General features: G+C 45.0%; 1 pseudogene; it reads left to right on the forward strand.

Annotated features, from left to right (window-relative positions):
- The first annotated feature begins 7,422 nt into the window (after nucleotides 1-7,422).
- LOC116041972 lies at nucleotides 7,423-10,482 on the forward strand (annotated as a pseudogene).
- The last annotated feature ends 899 nt before the right edge of the window (nucleotides 10,483-11,381 follow it).

The following is an 11,381-nucleotide window of genomic DNA, read 5'->3' on the forward strand; positions in this document are numbered from 1 at the left end:
AATTTCAGATTTGAGCCGTATCTGAAGACATACACAATCTACTTTATGTAACTGAAACCAGAATCTCTAAATCCCACAGCTCTTTGTGGACACATTCATTTAAGTTTTACATTACACCTTTAATCTAGAATTAAAACATTTTACAAACCCAGTAAAGCCAGATGAAGCAACAGTTGTTATATGTTTTGATTAAGCTTAAAAAAAAAGAAGTGTTCATTTGTTGGTCCAAGCAAGATAAATCAGGCACACATCAAAGCAGTTCAAATATTTAAAACCCTATCCATGTTTTGTATATTTTGCCTGCCGGTCTGAAAGCCAGGACCACAGAGGGCAGTGCGGCGAGGTGAACCTGGGAAAGCCTGCAACAGCTGTGAGAAACCATCAGATCTGCCATTCCTCACACTTCAACAGCCAACGAGAAAGCGATTTACGACGGCCGGAGAGGGAGAGAAAAAGATGAGGAGAAAGGAGGACAGAGGGGAAAAAAAGGACGGACAGGGGAGAAGGAGACATAAACAGAGAACACGCGGGAGAAATAATGAAATAAACAGAGAGAGGAGAAAAGACAGAGGAGCTGAAGGGAGATGCGATAAAGCAAGAGAAATAATAGAGGAAAGAAAGATAAATAGAGGAGAAGGAGAAAAAGAGTGACAGGAAAAAAAGAGAGGGAACAAGATGGCTGACTGAGATAGAGTATGGTAATGTTTGGAGCTAGAGTTCAACATGACAAACTCACAGATTCAACTTTTTTAAATATGATAACACATCTACATACTGTACAGTAGGTCTTATACATGTATGTATTAAAACATACATCGGAGGAGGAATAGACTGCTTGATCAGCACTGTCACATACATTCAGTGATTCCCAACCAGGGGTACTTGTACCCCAGGGGGTACTTGGAAAGATTGTGGAGCAGCTCAAATCATTTGAAACAAAACATATTTTTATATCTATATGATTTGGTCAAAAGAATATATCAGTTGTAACACCTGAACACAGAAGTGTGAACAGATAGCTAAAAAGTAATGAATAAATGGTCAAAACATCCAGCTTCACTCTAAGTAGTGGTACTGTAGTACGATTTATGGCCAAACCAACCTTAATATTGACAGTTCAATTGTATGATCAAATTAACAACATCCACCTTTATATAACAAATAGTGTTAAACATTTGGAATACATGGGGAATTGCTGAAGGGGTACGTATCTTCATCTGACACGGCCGTGGGGGTACCTCAGACCATAAGGGCTGGGAACCACTAACATACACGACAGACACACACACCCAAGACTCTAAAACACACATCAGCTCCAAGGCCATGCCTTTTACAGGGACAGCTGAGAGAATAGCAGCACAGTGCTACAGCCAAACGGCCTGGCAGGCAGCCTAATGACAGGCTCAGACACTCGGGTATAACAGCATCTTTCTATATGCTTCGACTAAAGAGATTATTGTGGTAAACTACAGTCCCTACAGCAATGTTAAAATTGTCAGGTAAACTGCAGAACGATGCTCCAAAGCTTCACCAGTGCAGGTGTGGCTTGACCTCATGTCCATCAGGTAGGTAACAGTGTCCCTACACACTGATCCAACCTGCTGCTCCAAGAAATGAAAGATATTTCCTTCTACACCTTCACACATACACACATTTAATCCGGTCACGTTCTCAATGTCTGTCTGCTTGTCTTGTCTGCGGTGGGTTGGCGGTGTGGAAAGCTTCGTTTATTTGGTCTTTTAATACAAGCTGACCTCTGTCCCCTGGTGCGTGTGTGTGTGTGTGTGTGTGTACAGGTCCAGAGAGCACTCTCCCGTGACAACTACGTCAACGACCCAGAGACGGTGTCGACAGAAGACCACACCACACGGGGAGAACACACACATTAACTCAACACACATGCACACAAATACTTTAACTTTAACACATATACACTAGTATATCCAACAAAAAACATATAGCACATAGGAGAGTGTGTGTGTGTGTGTGTGTGTGTGTGTGTGTGTGTGTGTTTATGTGTGTTTTGGTCTTGAGGAAATCTTCAGCATGTGTTAGATGAATCCCCGGGGCTCTCACTCAACTCTGATTGGCTGGTCGGCTTGCGGTGTTTGTTTCCACAGCGACAGAGCTGTCACTGCCTCCTACCACCCAGGTAGAGCTGTCAATCACACTGGCTCCCAGCCAACCACACGCAGGCCTCGCTGCAACCAATCACAACGCAGATCCTGTCTGCGATGTAGTTTCTAACAACTGGACCAATCGTCTGATAATAATAATCGTGATAGTGAGAAATTAGAAATGGCTTTTCAAAACAAAGTTAGAATGTTTTTCTAGAAGTAAAGGAAAACATTTAACGAGCTTCTGCGTCATGTTGGAAACAACGTTGGTTTCTAATCGGATTTAGAGAAAATCATAAAGGTTTATTTTTAAAAGGATGAAATATTTCAGTACTAAAATTTAAAACAGCAGTTGTTTAATCACAACTTGGCCTTTGCATGAAAAGAAATTGGCAGAATCCAGTTCTTTAATCACAACCTTCCATTTGGTGCTATTCAATCTGCATTTCGTCATACCTTAACTCACAACATCATTATTATTATTATTATTATTATTATTATTATTATTATTATTATTATTATTAATGGAGGCTCAATGGAGGTATATTTCTTGGATAAAGCCTGACATCCGTAGCGTCTCTCACACGCTGGATGCCCTACCCTTCCGCTATCTCTTCTATCAATTTTGCAAGGGAACCATTGCTGCATCTAGGGCTTAGCACCACCCAGGACGGTTGTGATTGGTTCAAAGCAGGGATCTTCAATAGGGGGTCCGGGGCCCCTAGGGGCTCCTCAGAGTCAGTGCAGGGGGGCCTCCAAATTATTGTAAGTTTTAAAAAAAAAAAATTAAAAAGTCTTAACATGAATCCAACATTTTATTAGCAAACATACATCCCCACTGGCCTATAGTTAAGGTAGTCACTAAGGTCCATCCACCTACACAGTTAATCCTAAGGGTTCAGTGTGCTACATTTATGTTTAACATGAAAACATGATGTACAAAACCATGCCATCAATTAGTAGGCTATTTTAAAAGCTTAGTATTCTATGCAAAAGGTATAAAGGCTTTAGGCTGCCCTACACATTATTGTAAGCCCAGTTACAGTAATTATGCAACTTAATTTTATACAATATATGTAGTAGGGGGTCCCTGCTCCATCTCTCTTTCAGTTAAGGGGTCCTTGGCTTATAAAACGTTGAAGACCCCTGGTTTAAAGAAATACAAACAAGCCAGGGCATCCCCCCATGCCCCCCATCACAGAATAGATAAGCCACGTAACCAGACCGTACTCAGGCGCTGACACAGCGCTGTGGAGATAGGTCTGGCAATGTGAGCCAAGATTTCAAATAACAGTAATGTATAGTATCCTTATACTGGAACTCACAAAAAGGTAAAAGTGACATTAATTGGTTTGTGTCATTAATGTCATTATTAAAGACATGGTTTCATTAAAAAAAAAAAAAACATTCTTCAGAATCAGTTTACAGAGTTTGCACTGTTATCACGTACACTGGCAAATGTGTCAGTCTTCGGCCACATCTGTTACATTTTATCAACAGCTCTCCTCCTCAAACTATGTGTCAGTGAAGAACATCATAATTAGGAGAAAAATAGCCAAGCAAGCAAGCTTGTGCAAAAGCAAAGTTTCTAGTAGGTGTCTTCAATAACATTAATTCTGACCACATTCCACTGATTAATAACAGTGCCAGGTCTCACGTTGATTATATTGTGCAAAAAATACAGCCTTTTTTTATTTTGGAGACACATCTAAAGGCGACGAAAAGCTGATGTAACACAATATAGGACTCATGGTCTTGCACAGCAAACAGACACTATTACAAAAGCGGTTTTCAGTTCTTAAAAGATAGGAAACTTTTCTGCATTAAGATGTCTAAAAACGACTGGACCTGTTATATATCTTGTTGAGTTGTGTCTCCAACACTTTCAAACCCAGAGAAGTCCGTATTTGTAATCAAGGTAAAGGGCTGTATGACCTGTGTGTGTCAGCATTGTTGTTTTTCTGCCAGAAGCTGAGCCACATTTCTTGATACACTTTTTAGATCTTGGTCGTTTATTAACTATATTTTTTTAACAAAATGAAAGATTTTAGTCATCGGACATCTGGATCTAAAGTTATCAGAGAAACAAGCTGAGCAAACGTTAGCAGCAGCTCGGCTCGCTCGATTTTTAATGTTAAACTGCTATATTGTTTGCAACACCGAAGGAATCCTAACCAGAGGAGAAGCTGACTGCAATGACGTGTATGTTTGGGTGTGTTCAGATCACAGAGATAACCATCGGTGTCTCTAAAAGATAATTAAACTGCGATATTTGAAAAAGCTAGAAGGTTGTTTAAATACAAGTGCTTTTTAGATTTTTTTTAGAATCCCCAAACCATCTGGATGAACAAAATATTCCGCCCGCTGCACGACAAGCCTGCAAATGTTGGCAGTCACCCTAAAATGTCTCAGATTTGGGGTTTTTAATCGGTAAATGTGATAATGTAATTATGTGTGTCAGTCTGTGGTTTGCTTGTGTGTGTGTTAACACATTATTGTGTTAATCCTTGTCCTTGCTCAGCAGTCACACACACCGCTGTACACACACAGAACAGTTTGTCCCCTGTGGGCTACAGTAGCTCCCTCAGTGTGTTTGTGCCTCTGCTTAGCTGAATACTGTAAAGCCTTTTCACTGTAATCACGGATCAATAGTAGTGATCAGAGAGCCAATCATCAATACTGTTCCGTCTGTTACCATTTGGCCTGAGCAAAAAAGCACACACACTGGGGCTGGGGAACACAACATAACTGAATAGCCTCTAAAAAAGGCTTGACAGCAGACACTTAAAGCTGCTCTGTGGATTAAATGACAAATATTTATTTTATATATATATATATATATATATATATATATATATATATATATATATATATATATATATACACACACACAAGAAAGAAGCAGAACTATTCTCAACATTAATAAACGTCATCAAAACACTCACATATGCTAACACATAACAGGCACAATCCCCTCCCTCCAAGCCACATGCAGGTCTACAGTATGAAGCCATCATTAATGCGTTGAGCCGGATGTTGCTGTGACCTCTCTTTTTAGGCCTGACCCCAGCAGATGACCCTGGAGAGGGATTAGTCTCTGATACGCCTAATTAACCCCACAGCACACTGCAGCTACTCACACACACTACAACACCCTGGCCCTGCCATATTTATACTTTTTTTCCCGCTTTATTTCAATTGGTTGGGGGTTCAGTGGGAGCCTCCTTCAGTTTTCATTCTTGTTCTCAAATAGAAATTGGCTAAGAAAGACATTTTTCTCTTCCTTAAATTTCAGACCTACAAGGTTTTTGTCCAACACCTGCAAATTTCATCTTCATACTGAAAACCATCTTGCCTTAAAATCTACCTAAAATCAGCCTCTTAACCCCCTTTCCCATAGGTTTTTCAGACACCCCATCCACCTTGACCCATCAACTAATACTCCTCTGGCCATAGCTAACGCCTGTGTAATCCCTATGAAGCCTAAACAAGTATATTTTGACTGTGGGGTTTGCAGAAAGGAAGCAGATTGGATTTCCACACAGGTTTAAAACCGAACAAAAACATCCCCATTGAAACATGCGGAAATAAGTCTGGTAACATAACACTCATTGAGGTTAAAACAAGCTGTGACCAATCAGCTTCCACTGCATATGCATGGGTAGAAAAATATCCATTCACACTGTTCCTTAACGTCTCCTAATAGGGTATGTAACATTGGTTGGGCTGAAAATGGCCCAAGTGCTATTCTATGGGGCCTTAACTACCATTTGAATATGGCTCTATTTGGAACAGGAGCTTTTCTTCCAAATATGGTATGCTCATGAATATTTAGATGAGCTGCCCGCTGATTGGTTGAGCGAACCACATACACATACATTGGCGACGAGACAGCAGGTCTCATATTTCAGACACTGCAACGTTATACATTGTTTGTCTGCTATTTCGTTATTAAATTCACTTCTGAGATTTTTTTATGCGAGAAATAAACTATATAAAGCTCAAATATGGGCCGTTTTACGAAAATTGATGGCTAATTGCAAATTTGTTAAGACGTGTCGGACTTCAGGAGCTCCAGACAGTCTGATGAGAAAGCGGCAGCCTGCTGGGCTCCATAACCAGGGCAAAGTCACCGTTTCTGGGTTACTGGACTACTGGGGCTCCGCGGAGCTGACCGGCTGCCGGCATAACTATCGTATATTTACAGTTTGAATTTCGTCACGGCATGTATATCACAGCTACCCTAAGGTCTTACAAAGCTAACACTTTTGTCCGATTTCAATTTAAGGCATTTTTGTGAATTTGAAGGGTCTCGTTAGGAGGAGCTGCTAGCTGGCTATGTGTCCCATTCATTCCTATGGGAAAAGATCGCCACTACACTTTCGGCATAACTATAGTATATTTACACTTTGAATTTCGTCACGGCATGTATATCACAGCTACCCTAAGGTCTTACAAAGCTTAGCTAACACTTTTGTCCGATTTCAATTTAATGCATTTTTGTGAATTTCAGCGGTCTCGTTAGGAGGAGGCAAGCTAGCTCTCATTAATAGAGCTCCCCAGCTCACTCGCGGACAAGAGGCCTTTATTTCCCCGATCGTTTGTTTAAATAACTCAATACACATATCCATTATAAGATTAACTGGAACCTGTGGTAAGAGATTGTGGGCGTAACAAGCTCGCTGACCACGCTCTCACTCACACACACTGGCCATTTAGCAGGAAGAGGCGAGCTGCAGGCCCTGAAGCTCAAGCCCAGGAACATCACTGAAGATGTGTCCAGTAGCATCAGATGTATTTGCACAGCTTTAACCTGATTCGATCAGTGACAACCAGGAAAGACTGGTTGACAACCACGAAAAGCGTGGTGACGACTGGAGAGTCAGTGACAGCCCGGAGAGACGGCAACCGGGGCAGAACGGGCTGGCAACCCAATCTGTGTCTTCTGTGAGGGGGACTCCCATAACAAGCTACGATGAACCTAAAGGAAAAATACCCCCAGGGGTGCCCGAGAGGGGGGGAGGATGAGCACCCCAACTGGACAGATTCAACGGTATTGGACCAAGGCAATGGACAAACTACTACGAGCAAGTAGTGTGCATGTGGCAAAATCTGTAAGAACGAGCGAGGCTTAAAGATCCACCAAGGGAAGATGAAGTGTCTGGTGGGGACAGAACCAACACAACACACAGGTGTCCAACCTGGTGAGACGCAAGAGGAGCCAGGCGCGGAGTCACCCCACAGTGCCCAGAACCTCCAAGTGTTGCAAATGACTCCCTCCAGCATCAAGTCTGAGAGGAGGCGGATCAAGTGGCCAGCAGCTAACATGACCTCACTGTGGAACCAGTTTGACATCGATGTCGACCAGATTCTGGAGGCCACCATGAGGGGAGATGTCGACAGGAAACTGCAAGCCATGACAACGATCATCGTCAGCATCGCATCCAAACGGTTCGGTGAAGAGGTGAAGGCAGGAGGCTCCAAAGGATCTCACTCAAAGAACCAACGTGAGGTGAGAATCCATAACATCAGGCAGGAGATGAAGACCCTGAAGCGACAGTATAAGCAGGCAGGAAAGGAGGAGCGCACTGGCCTGGCACAGCTGATGTGCATCCTACGGAAAAAGATCAGGATCCTCCGCCGGGCAGAGTGGCATCAGAGGCGCCGCCGCGAAAGAGCCCGAAAGCGAGCAGCATTCATTGCCAACCCCTTTAAGTTCACTAAGGAGCTGCTAGGACAGAAGTGTAGCAGCCAGCTGGTCTGCTCTCAGGAGGAGATCAATCACCACCTGAAGGAAACATACAGCGACCCAGAGAGAGAACAGGAGTTGGGGGAGTGCAGCACTCTGATAGACCCTCCTGGGCCAAGCGTACAGTTCAACATGGCAGAGCTGCAGCTGAAGGAGGTTCGAGAGGTTGTCAGGAAAGCATGAGCAAGCTCTGCTCCAGGACCAAGCGGCACTTCGTACAAAGTGTACAAAAACTGTCCTAAACTCCTGCTGCGTCTGTGGAAGATCCTGCGTGTCATCTGGAGGAGGGGCAGGATTCCGGAACAGTGGAGAGTTGCTGAAGGGGTCTGGATTCCAAAGGAGGAGAACTCCAGAAAGATAGACCAGTTCCGCATCATCTCCCTGTTGTGTGTTGAAGCCAAGATCTTCTTCAGTGCTGTCTCCAACCGGCTGTGCACCTTCCTCTCAAAGAACAGGTTTATCGACACATCAGTTCAGAAAGGGGGAATCTCAGGAATGCCTGGATGCTTGGAACATACAGGTGTGGTGACGCAGCTCATCAGAGAGGCCAGAGAGAACAAGGGCAATCTTTCAGTGCTCTGGCTTGATCTGGCAAATGCATATGGCTCAATACCACACAAGCTTGTGCAGCTCACTCTGACAAAACATCACGTCCCCAGCAGAGTTAGAGACCTCATCGCTGACTATTACAACAACTTCAGGATGAGAATCTCTTTAGGAGCAGTGACATCAGGCTGGCACAAGATCGAGATCGGAATTATCACGGGCTGTACCATCTCCGTAATTCTGTTCTCTCTGGCCATGAATATGCTCACAAAGTCTGCTGAACCAGAGTGTAGAGGGCCCAAGACGAAGTCAGCTCAACGCCAGCCACCAATAAGAGCATTTATGGATGACCTCACAGTCACCACAGAGTCAATCCCAGGCTGCCGGTGGATTCTAAAGGGTCTCGAAAAGCTAATGGAGTGGGCACCGATGTGTTTCAAACCAGCCAAGTCAAGATCAATGGTGCTGAGAAGAGGAAAGGTGGATGACAAGTCCCGGTTCAGCGTCGCAGGGGTAACAATCCCAACAGTCACTGAGAAGCCTGTTAAGAGCTTAGGCAAGGTGTTTGACAGCACCCTGAGGGACGCAGCATCCGTCCGATCAACCTGCACTGAGCTGGACGGATGGCTGAAGTCAGTGGACCGGTCTGGATTGCCAGGGAAGTTCAAAGCTTGGCTATACCAGAATGGCATTCTTCCCAGGATCCTGTGGCCACTCCTCGTCTATGAAGTGCCAATCTCGACTGTGGAAACCTTAGAGAGGAAGGTCAGCAGCCACCTTAGAAAATGGCTGGGGCTTCCAAAAAGTCTAAGCAGCATCGCACTCTATGGGCATCGCAACAAACTGCAACTGCCACTCAAGTCCTTGGAAGAGGAGTTCATGGTAACGAGAGCCAGGGAAGTGTTGCAATATAGAGACTCAAGCGATCCAAAGGTGGCAAAGGCTGGGATTGAAGTGAGGACTGGTCGGAAGTGGAAGGCTGAGGGGGCTGTTCGACAAGCAGAGGCAAGATTACATCACAACAGGCTGGTAGGAGTGGTAACAAGAGGCAGGGCTGGACTGGGTTCCTTTTCAACTCCCCACATTGACACCACCAAAGGGAAGGAAAGGCGCCGCCTAGTCCAGGAGGAGGTAAGAGCAGTGGTAGAGGAGGAGAGAACCTGCAGGACAGTGGGAATGAGGCAACAGGGTGCCTGGATACGATGGGAGAATGCGATCGAGAGGAAGGTGACATGGGCGGAGCTGTGGAAGGCAGAGCCACAGCGGATCAAGTTTCTCGTCCAGGCGGTATATGATGTGCTTCCCAGCCCATCAAACCTTCACATATGGGGCCAAGTGGAGTCACCAGCATGTACACTGTGCTCCAAGCGTGGAACCCTAGAGCACATTCTGAGCAGCTGCTCAAAGGCACAGGGAGAGGGAAGATACAGGTGGAGACATGACCAGGTGCTGAAGGCCATTGCTGAAGCCATTGCCGCAGGGGTCGAGTGGGCCAAATGTTCCCGCCCCTCCAGGCAAGCCATCACCTTCATTAGAGCTGGAGAGCAACCAAGACCAGCTGCAAAAACATCTGCAGGCATCCTGGCCACTGCGAGAGACTGGCAGCTGTTGGTGGACCTGGAGCAGCAACTCAAGTTCCCCAACCACATTGTGACCACCACCTTAAGACCAGATGTTGTTTTCTTGTCTGAATCCACCAAACAAGTGGTTCTGTTGGAGCTAACAGTCCCTTGGGGAAGACCGTTTGGAAGAGGCCTTTGAAAGGAAGCTTGCCAAGTATGAGGGACTGGTTAGCGAGTGTCGACAAGCCGGATGGAGAGCAAGGTGTCTCCCAATAGAGGTTGGAAGCAGGGGCTTTGCAGCCCGATCACTGTTCAGAGCCTTCAGCGTGTTAGGCATCGATGGAGTGAGAAGGAGAAGAGCCATCCACAATACCACCGAAGCGGCAGAAAAAGCCTCAAGATGGCTATGGCTAAAGAGAGGAGATCCTTGGGGGCAGAGTAGCTAGATTCGCCAACTGGACACAAGCTGGGGTCTGATCAGCCTCAGCTGGGTCGCCTGGAGGAGGGTGTATGATGTTGAAAGACCCGAAACACCCATTGATTCCAGGAACATCACTGAAGATGTGTCCAGTAGCATCAGATGTATTTACACAAGGTCAAGGCAGCGGCATTTGGTAGTCCAGTAACCCAGAAACGGTGACTTTGCGCGGGTATGGAGCACCGCGGGCTGCCGGCCGTGACAGAGCTCCATCTAGCTCACAGCGGCCGGGGTCTGTGAAGGAGGACAGGCCAGGCAGCAACACAGGCAGCACCGGCCACTGAATTCCAACACAGTCAGAAAAAATTTGCATTTTGCATTCTTCACACAAATACTTCTATCACTTTTCATGTGTATAAACTACCAAACTAACAAAGCCTTGAAGGAAAGATAGTCTGAAGGTGTGCGCCGTTATCCCCATGTAAATGGTCATTGTGTCTCTCCCCTCTCAATGTTGGCTGTTCAGAATAGCTATAAACTCCTTTGCCTTTAAATGTGGTCAAGTTTGGAGCAAATCCCAGCACAGAATGGGTTTTAGTGTTTTTAAGTAAGCACATTAAGCCCCAAAGCAGGTCCTGTACTCGCCTGTCTAACTTCACTTTAGACACACACACACACACACACACACACACACACACACACACACACACACACAGCTGTGTTCTTTATCACTATTCCACGCACACAGATACAGTTCAGTATGTCAAGTATCTTGGGTTGGGACGATGCAACTCGACACCCGACCACAAAACAGTTGCACAGAACCAGACACTCTATTTAGAAGGTTACCAAGCAACCCCTCTCCATGCTTTGATTTTTAATTGGCTGTAGTAAATAGCACCAATACTCTGACGTTTTATTTAGTTGGCTTAAGTTACTATGTTTATCTATAGATTTATATGACATATGCTAACTCCTATCCTGTTCAC

The sequence above is a fragment of the Sander lucioperca genome, chromosome 19 (genome assembly GCF_008315115.2).
Source record: "Sander lucioperca isolate FBNREF2018 chromosome 19, SLUC_FBN_1.2, whole genome shotgun sequence".
NCBI classification, from domain to species: domain Eukaryota; kingdom Metazoa; phylum Chordata; class Actinopteri; order Perciformes; family Percidae; genus Sander; species Sander lucioperca.